Source organism: Callithrix jacchus, chromosome 6 (genome assembly GCF_049354715.1).
Source record: "Callithrix jacchus isolate 240 chromosome 6, calJac240_pri, whole genome shotgun sequence".
In the NCBI taxonomy this organism is placed as follows: Eukaryota; Metazoa; Chordata; class Mammalia; order Primates; family Cebidae; genus Callithrix; species Callithrix jacchus.
The window spans coordinates 8,766,028-8,781,222 of NC_133507.1; the positions used below are offsets into that span (position 1 = coordinate 8,766,028).

Genomic DNA, 15,195 nt, shown 5'->3' on the forward strand with positions numbered 1-15,195 from the left:
ACCACGCCTGGCTAATTTTTGTATTTTTAGTAGAGATGGGGTTTCACCATGTTGGCCAGGCTGGTCTTGAATTCCTGACCTCAGATGATCCACCCACCTTGGCCTCCCCAAATGCTGACATTACAGGTGTGAGCCGCCATGATCAGCCTATGTTTAAAACTTATAGAAGATTTCTGTACCATAGCAACTCTGTGAGGTCTTATTCTGTAGCTGTTAAACTTTGTATCCTACCCCTTCATCTTTTTATGGCCTTGAAAACTTAAGTTTGCTGTATCTGATGATGTAGGCTCATACTGATAGTAGACTCTGGAAAATGTTTTAAGGTTTTAAGCTCTGTAATTTATAGTCTTTATTTAGTATTCTCAGATCTTTACACATTGTGTTAGTTCTTGCATTGCTATAAAGAAATGCCTGAGACAGGGTAATTTATAAAGAAAAGAGGTTTAATTGGCTTATGGTTCTGCAGACTGTACAGGAAGCATGATCATGGCATCTGCTTGGCTTCAAGGGAAGACTCAGGAAACTTCCAATCATGGTGGAAGGCAAAGGAGGGGTGAGGTGTCTCATAGTGGGAGCAGAAGCAAGAGAGAGCGAAGGGAGGAGGAGGTGGTGCACACTTTTAAAAAACCAGCTCTCGTGAGGACTCACTATCACGAGAACAGCACTAAGGTGAGGGTGCTAACTAAACCTTATCGGTGAGAAATCCACCTCCATGATCCAGCTGCCTCCCACCAGGTCCCACCTCCAACATTAGGGACTACAATTTGACACGAGATTTTGTGGAAACACAGATCCAAACCACATCACACAGCATTCATATACCAAACTATATAAGCATCTATTACAGTTATAGAGGATGTACACAATTGAAAATTCAGTTATTATTTTAAGATGGCAGATGCAGACACAGCTTGTGGGGTGAGTTTGATGCAGGTCCTACTACAGTCCATGTCTCCCTGAAAAAAGGACGTATGGTGCTTTCATGATATAAACTGTAGTGAAATGGGTAGCCTTGCGTCTTACACAATCCCTGGTAAGTGTATATTCAGGGTATGTGAGATGCAGGGCTGGTGGGTGGTGAGATGTGCCGCACCCAGTATCGTGAAGCTGCTATGTCTTTACCAAACGCAAGATGAGGCTGGGGTTGGCAAATAGACGGCATAAGTTCTGCACGTACACACTCTGATGTCAGTACACAGCACAGAAACAGTTTGTGTCATGGGGTCTGTCCGCATGAGGCCAGATGCCATTTCACAGGCTTTTGCCCCACCAGCCCCACAGGTGATGGATCCAGGTCACTTGGGACTGGCCCAGAATTAATCAATTTTCCATACCTGGGCTCTCTGTTTAAGGTTGAAGGAGTCAGTTTTCATTGGAGGGAAAATGAGACAGTGGCTAGTCTGCCACATTCTTATATTTTTGCTTTTTATAGCTCTTTCAGAATTTGTCTAGCAGGCTTTCCGGTTTTTGCCGGAAAGCCCAAAAAATAAAAAAGAAAAAGAAAAGTAAAGGCCTCGTGATTTTTAAGGTACAATTGAGTAAGACTTAAACACCAAGTCTAGGAAATTTCATACAGTAGGAACTATGTAAATATTGAATGTGGGAGTTTGCTTTTCTTGGTTCCTCTATCATCTGTTTCTTTTCACTTTGCTTCAAGGTCTGATTAATCAGGAAGGCATATTTTGTGCTGCCGTAGTATTTTGGAATAGTTGAGTGACTTTAGTATACTTTTTTCATTTATGTCATCCTAGTTCTTTTATTTTAGGACTTTATATTAACTATTGTGTGGAATACATTTGATAAATAGGATTTATCTGGTTTCAGCAGTATTTTGTCAGGTAGCACATTTCTTTTTTTTTAAATTTGAGAATAGTCTTAGAGTATTGAGTCTGTTTACTTTTAGTGTAAAAACTAACACTTGGGTTTAATTATACCATATTTATTCTTTGGTTTTCACTGGTCAGCCTCTTCTAATTTTTTTCCCGCAGTTTAGATGCTTTTCATTTCATTTTTTTCCTTCCTCTACCATTTGTCTGGTGGTAAGCTCTAGAGATAACATCATGCCGTTTTGACTAAAGACTATAGTATCACTTCCCAGAAAATGTAAGGATTTTAGAACACAGTAGCTCAATGATGTCCTCCCTCTTTTGGGATATAGTAGTCAAGTGTGTGTGTTTCCTCTAAGACATCACTATCACTGTTCTATACAGTTGATTTGTATTTAGATTTATATTCATGATTGCCCTTCCTCCTACCCTGTTTTCTTAACTACGTCTCTGTTCTTCCATCTGGATTTTTATCCTCCTTTCGGAAGAATTAACTCTTTCAGATTTCCTTAATACAGGTTTTCTATTGATGAATTCTTCATTTTTGTTTGTCAGGTATTAATTTTACCTTCCTATTTTTTCAGTGTTTATGAAAATTTTTAAATTGAAATTGTTTTCAGTCAGCATTTATATACTTACCACCTGGATTCTACCAGTAATATTTTATTATACTTGTTTTATTACATATCTATCCATCTTATTTTTTGATGCATTTCAGAGTTTATTGGTACACTTTCCTTCAAGTGTTTTCAACATGTTTATTATTACCTAGAGTTGCATATTGACTTAAAGTTTGTTATTCTTTTAGGTCATGTTTACATTCAACAAAATGTATACATCTTAAGCTTGCATTCACCTAGCTTTGACAAGTGCATACACAGGTGTAACCCAAACTCCTGGTAAGATATGTATTACTGTTACCTCAGAAAGTTCCTCCTGTCCTTCCCAATGAATCTCCCAGCTCCGGGCAACCACTGTTCTCATTTTCTTCTACCAAAGATTGATTCTGTCCTCTAACTTGATTTAAATAAAATCATATGTATGTACTCTTTCGTACATATGTATGTACTCATGCTCACTTGAGCATGTTTCTGAGGCTCATTTATAGGGTCATGTGTGTCAGTTGCTCATTCCTTTTTATTGCTTACTAAACTTCACCTGGAGTATTTCTAGGTTTTTACTCTTATGAACAAAGGTGCTTTGACTATTCTTGAACAAGATTTTGTTTGTGGACATTTTTAAATATTTCTTCTGAGTAAATATCTAGGAGTGAAATTGTTGGGTCAGAGGATAGATACATACTTAATTTTATAAGAAACTGCCATGTGTTTTTTTCCCCCAAAGTAGCTGTATCTTATATTAACTTCCAGTAGCACTGAATGAGAGTTCCGGTTATTTCACATCCTCATCAGTGTTTGGCATTTCTCAGTCTTTTATAGTTTTAGACTTTCTGATGGGCGTGTGGTGCATTTACTTCATTGTGATTTCAATTTGCGTTTTCCTGATGATGAGTGATACCTAGTACCTTTGCATGTGTTTATTGATCATGTGTGTATCTTTTATGCAACGGCTGTTCATACCTTTTGTCCATGACTTTTGCCTACCCCCGAGTCTTGAAGTCATTCTACTATCCTTAAGCCACCTCCTTGTTTTTTGTTGGATTGATGTATTTTCTAGATATAGAATTCCAGATTGGCAGGGTTTCTTTTTGTTTGTTGGTTTTGCTGTTCTTGAGCACTTTGAATATATCATTCCATTACCTTCTGATTTCAGTTATTTTCTAATGAAATCGCCTCTCAAGTCATATTTTTTTCTCTGAAAGTATTTTACCTTTTCTCTGTATTTAGGATTATTCTTACCTTGGTAGTCAGAGAATAAATTTTTTTTTCTTTTCAATTTTGAGTAGTCCTATTATGTGTCCAGTTATACTCTTTGTGTATTCAGCCATGATTCACTGAACTTTTTAACCTGTGTTTTTATATCTTTCATCAGTATTAGACAGTTCTCAGCCATTATTTCTAGAAATATTGCTTCTGTCCCATTTTCCCATCTGTTTCTGGGTCTCTATATATTACACATTTCCATCTCTTTCTGGGTCTCTGGTTACACATTTTCACTGAGTCCTGTATTGTGTTTTGTGTTATTCTCAGTATTTCTTTTTACTCTAACTTTTAAAATCTCTGGATTTTTTTTCCCCGACACACCTTTCATTATACTAATATCTCTTCAGTTGTATCTAATCTGCCTTTACACCTATTGTGTTTTGTTTGTTTTTTGAGACTGAGTCTTGCTTTGTGGCCCAGGCTGGAGTGCGGTGGCGCAATCTCATCTCGCTGCAACCTCTGCCTTCCGGGTTCAAGTGATTCTCCTGTCGCTGCCTCCATAGCTGGGGTTACAGGCACCCACCACCACACCCAGCTACTTTTTGTATTTTTAGTAGAGCTGGGGTTTCATCATGTTGGCCAGGCTGGTCATGAACTGCTGACCTCAAGTGATCTGCCGCTCTGGCCTCCCAAAGTGCTAGGATTACAGGCATGAGCCACTGTGCCTGGCCTAAACCTACTGTGTTTTAACTTTTAGTTGTATATTTTAATCTCAGATATTTAATTTGATATTTTTAGTAATGTTGTCTGCTAAACTTCAACATCTTATCTGTTTCTTGGACATATTAATCACATTATTTCAAAGCCCACATCTGACAAGTATGGGTTTCTCTTGGTTTTTAGTCACTTGGTCTTGAGCAGCTGGCATGTTTAGTAGCTTTTGACTAAATCCCAAATATTGTATTTAAAAACTGGAACGTCTCATGGATATGAATACTGCTCATCAGTGAGGGTATAATTTTGCTTCTGGCAGACAGTTTAGGTTAGACCACGCCACCCTAGTCCAGTCAGTTACTGAGTGAGTTTTCAATCAGCTGCTTCATTTTTCTAAGACTTGGTCTGTTTCTGGTCCACCCTACTCTTAAGAGGCAGTTCTCCTTTTCTTCCTTTACTTTTCTCCATTTTGCAGTCTTCTTAATTATGATTTATTTAAAATCACAACTTAGATTCTAGTTTCCTTTGACTCAAAAAAAAAACCTATTTGTAATTTTAAAACTCAAGAAAATAGGATTTGAGATTCAAAGCATTACTTTTCCAATATCCATCTAGGTATCTCTGCATCTCTTCTAGATGTTATTTAAATGGGGGTTAGTTTTTCTATCAAATGTAGTGTTTTTGCAGTGACATAAAGTCATTTATATTTACTTTATTAAATATAAAGTCTCAAGAGGTTTACATTTAAAGTGTGACGGTGCCTTCAGCCTCTTTTTCTGCTAGCACTTTTGCTTTGCACGTTATGCAAAATTGTGGCTATAATTTGCCTTACTCCCTGTGGCCAAGTATTTTTAAAACCTGACAGTAAAAGGTACTGGCTAATCTCCACCTGTTTAATTGTAATCAAATTGTATACCAAGGTAACAGATCTGATTTTTGAGCTTTTTTTTTTTTTTCTTTTCCCTGCTTTTTTCTAGAAACATTCAGAAAGTTTTACCACGGTTAGTCAGTAGGCAGGAAGAGGAATTTAAGAATCTTGTTCAGTATTTTAGCAGCACTAACTTGTAGTAACCTCAGAGTCTTCATTACATAATTGAAAGCACTTGGATGCTTTCTGTGCTAACTTGCCATTTCAGTTGTCATTCAGTACACGTCAGTCACACGCCAGTAGACGTCTTTAGCATTGCAGTGCTGTCCTCACACCCTCCGCACTAAGAAACGGAAGAATGCCACTACATATCTTCTAAGAGAATACCTGTCCATTGGAGCAGTTTCGGATTGACTATTTATACCCTGCCCTGGGAATTTAACATAGAAAAGAGAGAAAGATACATTTTTACTGCCTTTTCTCCTGCTTTGTTGACTCCATGCAAACTGTCTTCTTGTTGCATAGCGACTGATTCTCTATTTGTTATTTTTGTTTAGCAGGTTTTTTTTTTTCCCATGGAATATTGCATTTGTATCACAATTTCCAGTCTCTCAGTGATGAAAGCTTTTACTTAACCCTTTTCCCTTAAAACAGAAAAAGCGTCATGGCATACAGGTACATATCGCTTTGTTTTTCTTATTTAAGTCTGTGTATAACTTGAAGTTTTATAAAATGGAGGGCATTTTACATGCATTGAGTACTATGTCTTTAGTCACTTTCAGTCTGAAACACATCTCCAGTCTTATCTTGGTCTCTATGACCTTTACACTTTGGAGATTACAGGCCAGTGGAACGTTCATCAGTTTGGATTTATTTTCTCTGATTAGATTCAAGTATGCACATATTACAGAAGAGATGCTGTGTGCCCTTTATATCCTAACATTTGTGAGTTTGGTTTGCTCTGTTATTGGTAGTATTAACTTTGATCCCTTAACTGAGGTAGAGTGATTAGGAAAACCTCGCCAGATTTTGCCATTGTAAAGTCTATTTATTTATAATTAGTGAAGGTCATTGTGGAGAAACTGAATACCTTGTTCCTGCTCTAACTCACACCTAGTAGTTTCAGCATGAATTCATGTTTCTTGGCAGAATAAATTAATACAGTGATGGTTGTTAAATGATGATTTTCTAATCCAGTTATTCCTTCTACTTTTATTAGCTGAAAGTGAGGAAAAACTTGTTTCTTTTCCCCTTTATGTGTGGGCTGGTATGAGTATAGACTCTTGTATTTCTATTTTATTTAATGGGTTATAGTCTCTTACCATTATTATACAGTTCCATGTTTAAATCACCTCAGACTTGTTCAGTGGCTGCTATTTCTTCCAGGCTTCTGTCTTTTTTTTTTTTTTTTGAGATGGAGTCTCACTCTGTTGCCCAGGCTGGAGTACAGTGGCACGATCTCGGCTCACTGCAACCTCCACCTCCCCCCAGGTTCAAGCACTTCTCATGCCTCAGCCTCGCGAGGAGTTGGGATTATAGTCACCACTTAACCACCATGCCTGGCTAATTTTTGTATTTTTAATAGAGATGGCATTTCACCATGTTGGCCAGGCTGGTCTCGAACTTCTCACCTCAAGTGATCTGCCCACCTCGGCCTCCCAAAGTGCTGGGATTACAGGTGTGAGCCACCACACCCATTCTTCTGTATCTCTTTGATATGCCTTTGTCATCATTGGAGCAGTTTCTTCCTGGCATACTAAGATATCTCGGCCCTAGCCCTGCAGTCTGCCATTTCTCCAAGAGACTCTGGTTCCTTTTAGTGGAAAAAATTTAGAAGCCAAGATCTGGACTGTGGGTGTGCTCATTGCTGTGAGTGTTTGCTGGGCCAGTCCTGGGCAGTGGGCTGACTGAGGGAAAATATGCGTGTCTGTGTGTGTGTCCTCGGGTATCCTCCTGATACTTCAGATCCCATTTCAACACCAAAGGGTTCTTCCTCTTCTCTCCCTTTCCGGATCTGTAATTGCTTTGACAGTTGAGAAATGTAGCTCCCGTTGGACTCAGCTACATTTACTTATTGCGTCAATTTCCACTGATTTCCACTGTAAGCGAGCTATCCCCTGTTGCTGCAGTGCTTCTTCCCAGTGCTTTCCCTCTGTGACTCAACTCGAGGGTTGGCAGCCTAGCCGACACCCCAGGCTGGGCCAGCGCACCAGCCCACCCTCACCCCATTTGGGGACCCTGTCTTGCTTGACCCAACTATGGCTTTTTACTTCAGGAAGATGGGTGGGGCAGGGGGCAGGAAGCCTAAATCCATCTTGAAATAAGCTATTTACTTTGTTACTAGAGTCCAGGTACCACCAGACAGTGTCACATGGCAGCGTAGCCCTCATTTTAAGAGTATTTAAAAACCTGTTGGCAAATTTAGCAAGACCGAATATTTGTTTGGATCATATATTCTTGAAGATCTATTTTCTTTGAGTGTTTATCTGTGCCAAACATTCAACTTTGTTTTTTACAGTAGATTGGATCTTGTCTTAATTATTTCTGTATTCCTCTTAGAGGTTAACTTATAAGGCACTTGAATGATAAATTAGCAGATTTATCTGCTAATTTATTAGAGAGAGGTACCCGGAAATTTAAGAAAAATGTTCTGTTAACATTGAAACGAAATATTATATAAAGTACTAGAAAGTATTGTTATTCACAGATAGCCAGCATCATGAGCTGGCTCTAAAAATGGGAATGAACAGTTTTTAAATACTGTTGTTCGTTGGCAGATTTGAGGAACACTTGGTGATGCTAATTCTTCCCATTCTGAAGGTTTATATGGGTGTAACTGTTTCCTTTGCTTTCAGCCAAAGGCTTTTTATTTCCAAAAATGAGGTATAGAAGAAAAGTCTTTTATTCCCATTTTGGGTAGTGAGTGGCTTATTTTTCTTTTGACTGCAAGTGCTGTGTTAATATAAAAAACATTTGTCAAGAGTAGGCCCTGTCTAAGAAATGTATCAGACAACATTTGTCTCTGTTATCTTAGCAGGATTTTTCTCTTTTAGGTTTTGTTTTGTATCCTTTTGGCTTTGTTTTGTTTGGTCTTGTTTTTCTTAAATAAAACTAATTTTGGAGTGTGTGCTGACTCATGAGGGTGGTACTGGGTAGCCAGTGGAAATCCATGGCATAGAGCATTAATTTTACCTGAAATGGGGAGAGAGACTTTTTTTATAATGAGAGAAACATGGGTATCCTAGAGTATCGTGCAAATTAATGTGATTTTTTTTTTAAGTCCTCTGGCCAATCAAATTAGTGTGGATTTTTAAGATTAAAAATGAGGAAAGAAATTTAGTTGTTTTTTTGAGATGGAGTTTTCACTCTTGTTGGCCAGACTGGGGTGTAGTGGCATGATCTCGGTTCACTGCAACCTCTGCCTCCTGGGTTCAAGTGATTCTCCTGCCTCAGTCCCCAAGTAGCTGGCATTACAGGTGTGTGCCACCATGCCCAGCTATTTTTTTGTATTTTTAGCAGAGATGGGTTTTCTCCATGTTGGTCAGGCTGGTCTTGAACTCCTGACCTCAGATGATCTGTCCGCCCTGGCCTCCCAAAGTGCTGGGATTACAGGCGTGAGCCACCGTGCCTGGCTAGAAATTTAGTATTTTATTGGAGGACTGTTTTAGGCTATGGCTCAGAATCCTGGGAATATTTGTTCACTCTCTCTGCCATTACACTGTGTAGGGAAAATAAAATGACAAACCTACATGTTTTCTCACAGCTGATAAATGTATTTCTTCTTCTCTCTAGCCTATTAATTAATGACTATCACTGCTATTTCTTCTAGCTTCTACAGTTTACTTTCTTTCAGTGAATAATTTGATGAGTGTTCGTTTTATTTTCTGAAGTGTTATTTGTATTAAGTCAGCCCACATAAAAGCTTCTTTTCAAACTGTTTTCATGGGAAGTGGACCTTGCTGGTGATCTATCACTTGGCATGCCACTGCCTTCAGAGCCCCAGCTGATGACTAACCCAACAGAGAGCCGCTGCCCCTGCCTGGGGATAGTGTGTGATGTCCTCCCATGCTACCACCCCCACCCCTGCCTCTGTGGCTCAGTGGCTCTCTTTAGTGAATCATATGATCCCCCCCCTTTTTTTTTTGAGACAGAATCTTGCCATGTCCCCCAGGCTGGAGTGTAGTGGCGTAATCTCGGCTCACTGCAACCTCTGCCTCCCAGCTTCAAGCGATTCTCCTGCCACAGCCTCCCTGGTAGCTGGGACTACAGGCCCCTGCCATTACACTCAGCTAATTTTTTTGTATTTTTAGTAGAGATGGGGCTTTGGCATGTTAGCCAGGAGGGACTCAGTCTCCTGCCCTTGTGGTCTGCCTGCCTCAGCCTCCCAAAGTGCTGGGATTACAGGTGTGAGTCACCGCATGAGGCTGGATCATATTACCCTTTAAAAACAAATACCTGGTCATTGGTTCTCTTGTTGACTGGAGACCTGGTAGGTTTCCCCTTGTCTGTCTAATCTCACTCCATGGCCTGTGAGGCACACCATGCCTGTGCGCCTTCATTCTATTTCCTGAATCAAACCTCTTGCCTTAGAGGTTCACCCAGCAGGAGAGAAAAGATAGCAGTCGTAGACTGGAGTTTGAAATTAAACTTCTCATTTAGTATCGCAGACATTATGAAACATAGATCAAAAATCAGTTGCCCTTGAATCCTCCTGCTTTAAGGATCGAGCATGTTGCTATCAATAGGAATTTGAAATAGAAAACGCTACCATACCAGGATCATGAGGTAGAGCACATTAATAAACAGTCTTCAGAATTAAAGTTCTTCACTTAGAGCAGAATAGCATGTGTGGGTTTGTGTGTTGGAGTGTCAGGCTGCTAAGACTAGTACTCATTAGGAATGTCAGGCTCAGTTTTGTGATCACAGTACTCTTCCAGTTTGGGTATGTGTCTTTTAACAAGCAGCTGTAAACATCTGGTAGACCTGTTGGTTTTCCCTAGTTATCAGGAAACATGGTGGAGTCTGAGATTGATGACCAGTTTATTTATATAAAAGGGGAAATACAAAGACCAGGCTTTTTCTTAAACAACTGAAGAGTCTGCTGGTTCTGGTTCCTTTTCTCTGAATCATGTGTATGGTGGTAAGTTAGTGACTGGGAGGCACTGTACATTTTTGGTTATGATAAATTGATGTCATGCCCGCAGCACAGCCAGCAAAAAGGATGAATTCGAGACAGAAATAGTAACGGGGTTTTGTCCAGGAAACCTCAAGCATATGATGAGGTACTGCCATGTTGATCACTTTTAAAAAAAGGAAACAAAAGAAATATTAGAACTTGAAGCTTAATCAAACAGATTATAGAGGGAAAAACTTGCTTTTTGCTTCTGAAAATCTTAGTAGTTAAAGAACTGTTTAGAAATCTCTTAACCATAACTTCATGATTTACTAGTGGATGGAGCATGTAGTATTGCAAAAAAATAGTTACTGGGATGTCCACAAAGTAGCAGTATTCTTAACTCTGCCAGATGGTCTTTTTTTGGGATGGAGTCTCACTCTGTCACCCAGGCTGGAGTGCAGTGGCGTGACCTCGGCTCATTGCAACCTTCACCTCCTGGGTTCAAGCAATTCTTGTGCCTCAGACTCCCGAATAGCTGGGATTATAGATGTGTACCACCATGCCGAGCTAATTTTTTGTGTTTTTAGTAGAAATGGGGTTTCACTATGTTGGCCAGGCTGGTCTTAAACTCCTGTCCTCAAGTAATCTGCCTACCTTGGCCTCCCAAAGTGCTGGGATTACCAGCATGAGCCATGTCCAGCTGGATGGTTATTTTTAACCACAATTTTTTTGGGAGGGGGTAATTTTTATTTTGAAAAAATTTAACTTAATAGAAAACTCCTATGTCTTACACCCAGAGTCCTTTATTGTTAGTATTTACCACATCAGCTTTATTATTTTCTCTACGAATGTACATTATTATTTCTTTTTTTCTGCCCCTTTTCTTGAGATGGAGTTTCACTCTTGTTGCCCAGGCTGGAGTGCAATGGCGTGATCTCGACTCATGGCAGCCTCCATCTCCCGGGTACAAGCTATTCTCCTGCCTCAGCCTCCCGAGTAGCTGGGATTACAGGTGCATGCCACCAGCCCAGCTAATTTTTTGTATTTTTTATGGAGATGGGGTTTCACCGTGTTGGCCAGGCTGGTCTTGAACTCCTGACCTCAGGTGAGCCACCCACCTTGGCCTCCCAAAGTGCTGGGATTACAGGTGTGAGCCACTGTGCCCGACCTACATTATTTTTTTCGGAACCATTGGAAGTTGCAGATATAATGCTCCTTTTACCCTTAAATAAACATTGTGTGTGTCCTAAAAACAAGGACATCCACCTACATTAACACAATGCAGTAATCAAAATCAGGGAAGTTAATGTTGATATAGCACAATTACATAATCTACAGACATTATTCACATTCTACCAGTTGTCCCAGTGAATTCTTTGTCGCAAAATAAACAAAAACTTTCTGGTGTTCCAGGGAGCAGTGTGGGATCACATGCAGCATTTATGTGGTGTATCTCTTTAAGTGTCCTTTAACCTTGACCTTGTCTTTGCTGTTCATGACCTTGACATTGTTGAAAAGTGCAGACAAGTTATTTTGTAGTCCATTTGTCCTTCAATCTGGGTTTATCTGGCACTTCCCCAGGCTAAATGATGTGTCCTCAGTGCCTCACATCAGGAGCACATGATTTCGGTCTGATCCACACAGGCAGTGTTAACTTCGCCCTCTTGCCACAGTTCTCCCCTGTAAAATCACTCCTTTTCCCTTTGTTAATAAATATCTTATAGGGACATACTTTGAGACCATGAGATATCCTATTCCTCCTCTAACCAGCCACTCATTTTGGCATCCATTGATGATTTTTACTTGAGTTAATGATGTTTGTCAAATGATGACATTCTTAACTGAACCAGATGGTGACTTTTATACTGAGCAGCCATATATGGGGGCTTTGGTGATTCTTAGAAGAATTCTGTTTCTCCTTTCATAGAAGTATGTTGAATGACTATAGTTGTGGGATACCTTTGTATTGAAATTAGTGTGTTTCTTGCCCATGTCCTCCTGTACACTTGGACGTTTGGCCTTGACCTGTGGAATGGGCAGCCCAAAGGGACAAGGTGCATGGCCCGTCAGAACTGTGGACAGGGTCTACTGGCTGTGCTGTGGGTGGCCACACTGCCTTTCTACTCCCTCACTCCTGCTTCAGGGGCTTGTGGTTTCTGCAACCCAGTACATTTCTACTTTAAAGCTTGGTTTTAGGTGTAACCAGTTATTAATAAAATTGATCTGTGGTTTTCTTGTTTACTTGAAAATAGCTGTTACTGAATTCTGTTGGCACATTTTTATTTTTATATGCTAACCAGCACTAGTAATGTTTTTCTCTGGAAACAAGTGACCTCTCTATAGCAGAGCAAAATGGATTTTAAGAAATACGGAATCTAGGTCTACATCCAGTGTAAAACCTAAAGACTGGGATGTACTCCCCGAATTATAGCTGGTTCATGATGCTAAAATACTTTGGATATTTTTCTTGTTTGATTGCCATTAAATAATGCCGTTTAAGTTATTAGTCTTCATTTTATAATCTTTTTCTTTTAATCTTAACCACGTCTCCCCGCCAAAATCCCTAAATTTCCAAACTACTATTTATCTATTAACCTTTCAAAGTGGAAAAAAAAATCCTAAGATTTTTTTTTTTGAGAGTCACATTATTCCATCTTTCCCAGTGAGTACTGCAAGGGGTCAGAAATGCCCTCCATCCTCCCCTTCAGCCTCTGCTGTGTCCGAGATCCCACTGCCCCTCCTGCAGCTCTGCGCTTCCTCCCTGGCAAGCTGGGTAGGACCAGGCTTGTCATCAGCAGCTTCTGAAGTTGCTAAAGCTGGTGAAATGCAGTCTGACCCATAAATTAGCCCTGATTGGAAGCTGAAGTGTGTTGAGGGCTGAGGGTTGTCCTCCTCAGCTGCTGTAGTGGGCCCTTCCCTGGCTGGCTTGCCGCTGGCCTGAGATTCCTTCTAACCCCTCCTGGACACCTACTGGGAGAACATGAAGGCAGCATCCAGTTCTCTGTTGAGCACAGTTCAGGAAAAGTGGAAGGTAACAGCATTCCTTTCCATCTGGTTATGCTGATCTCTCTAAGAATACATTGGCTGGAATGAAGAGAAGGGCAGCCCCTACCAGCCCGGGCCACCTGAGCTGCCAGGGAAGCCAGTGTGCATTTCTTCCCTGCTGCTACTACTTCCAGCCTCTGTCATCTCTCCAGTGACTCACAGCTGCAACCCCAGCTAAGATTTAACTCCTCCGATTTAGGGTCCCCCTGTCCCCTCTCCTCCCACCCGCTGCCCAGCTGCCTGCTGCTCCACCAATCCGATGGATCAGATTAGCCCCCAAAGGACAGAGGTGTTAGGCTGCCTTTGCTCATCAGCCTCCTCCTTGTTCTTAGGTCTTTCTTACGTGAGCCTTTCTCTTCTGCTCACTTGTCCCCACCTTGTTCTATAGGATTCTTGGTCGCTCCTCCAGCCAGGGAGCCTTAACGTTGATGTTCACGGAAGGCTGGGGGTCGGGGAGTAATAGGCAACTCCTCCTTTAACCACCAACCTCATCATTCATTTTTTTTTAATCTAGTGGATTTTTGCCACGCATGCATTACAATCTCAGATGATTCTACTTTATACCCATTTGTGGAGAATCACTGTTTCTAAGAGAAAGTAAAGCAGATTTTATACTCTCTCTCTCTCCCCCTGTCTCCTCCCTCTCCCCCTGCCCATAGGCACACTCTGGGATGCCCTGGGAGGGCAGTGGGCAGTGGGATATTGTGTTTCAGAAAGTACAAAGGCTCCCACAGACCCTGGCTGAAGCAGACAAGGTGGACAGGATTTACCCAGGGTGGCTGACTTTGCACGCTTGGTGAGGGAGAACCTACTGCCTCAGCCACAGAACTGTAGCCTGGCAACATCAGGCCTGGAGAGGGGAGGAGGGGTGGCTGGAATCTGAGGATACCTAGGGGTTATGCAGAGCGGTTGGGGTGGATTGAATTATTCTCAGCAAGCAACATGACCAGGGTTCCATATGGAAAGAGCACTCTGACAGGTTCAGAGCAAGGTGAGGCTGGGGCATGGGAGACATAAGAGGTTTATGCAACAGCCAGGTGAGAAATGAAGAGAATCGTAGCTGAGAGGCTTACTTGTGGGCTACAGATGAGTGGGCACTTCGGAGAGACTTGTGAGCTGCATCTGCAAGAGGTTGGTCCCTGACCAATCTGGGGGTGTGGGGGCTGGCAGGGAGCAGCCAGGTGTTCTTATCAGTGTACCTTTTAATGGTTCTTTTTTTTTTTAAGATGGGGTTTCACCATAATGGCCATGCTGGTCTTGAACTCCTGACCTCAGGTGTGAGCCACCGCGCCCGGCTTTAATGGTTCTTAAGAACAGCTCTTGAACAGTTCTCCTAACCTGTTCCTATTTTCACTTTGCCCTTCATTGTAACCCCAGAAAAGATTTTTGTGTGTCTTCTGGGCCAAATCAGGCAGGAGACAAACTGGGACCAAATTAGTGAGGAGACTTGATGCAGGACACAGAGCCTGTGAGAAGCAGGGCAGGCTCCAGCCCGTGTCTTCTTGCATTGTGTTTACCAGTCATGTTAAATCCAGTGGCACTGCAAACCTGAATAATTTTGTTTATAGCTAGCATTTTTGCATAAAGGCATCTCTTATTTTTTATCTTGATACTCTTTAAAGTGAAAATCACAAAAGTTACTCTAGAAGTAACCCCCTGGCTCATGAAATGATGACATATGGTGACAACATTTTGCCTCATTCAACCCAGAGTCTCATCTTAGTTCCTGGATGATAAGGGATATTTGGAATGAAATATTTAGTTTATGCTGTAGAGTACTGGGTAACTGTGCCACTGTACCGG

The 15,195-nt window shown here is 41.1% G+C and overlaps 1 protein-coding gene and 1 non-coding gene across 2 annotated transcripts in view; both read left to right on the plus strand.

Annotated features, from left to right (window-relative positions):
- The window catches only part of CHSY1 (chondroitin sulfate synthase 1), a 72,336-nt gene that overhangs the window by 36,007 nt on the left and 21,134 nt on the right, over window positions 1-15,195 (plus strand). The window lies entirely within an intron of this gene.
- LOC118154972 (U7 small nuclear RNA) lies at window positions 1,421-1,483 on the plus strand. The gene has a single exon (XR_004745214.1). It is a non-coding gene; the product is annotated as a U7 small nuclear RNA (small nuclear RNA).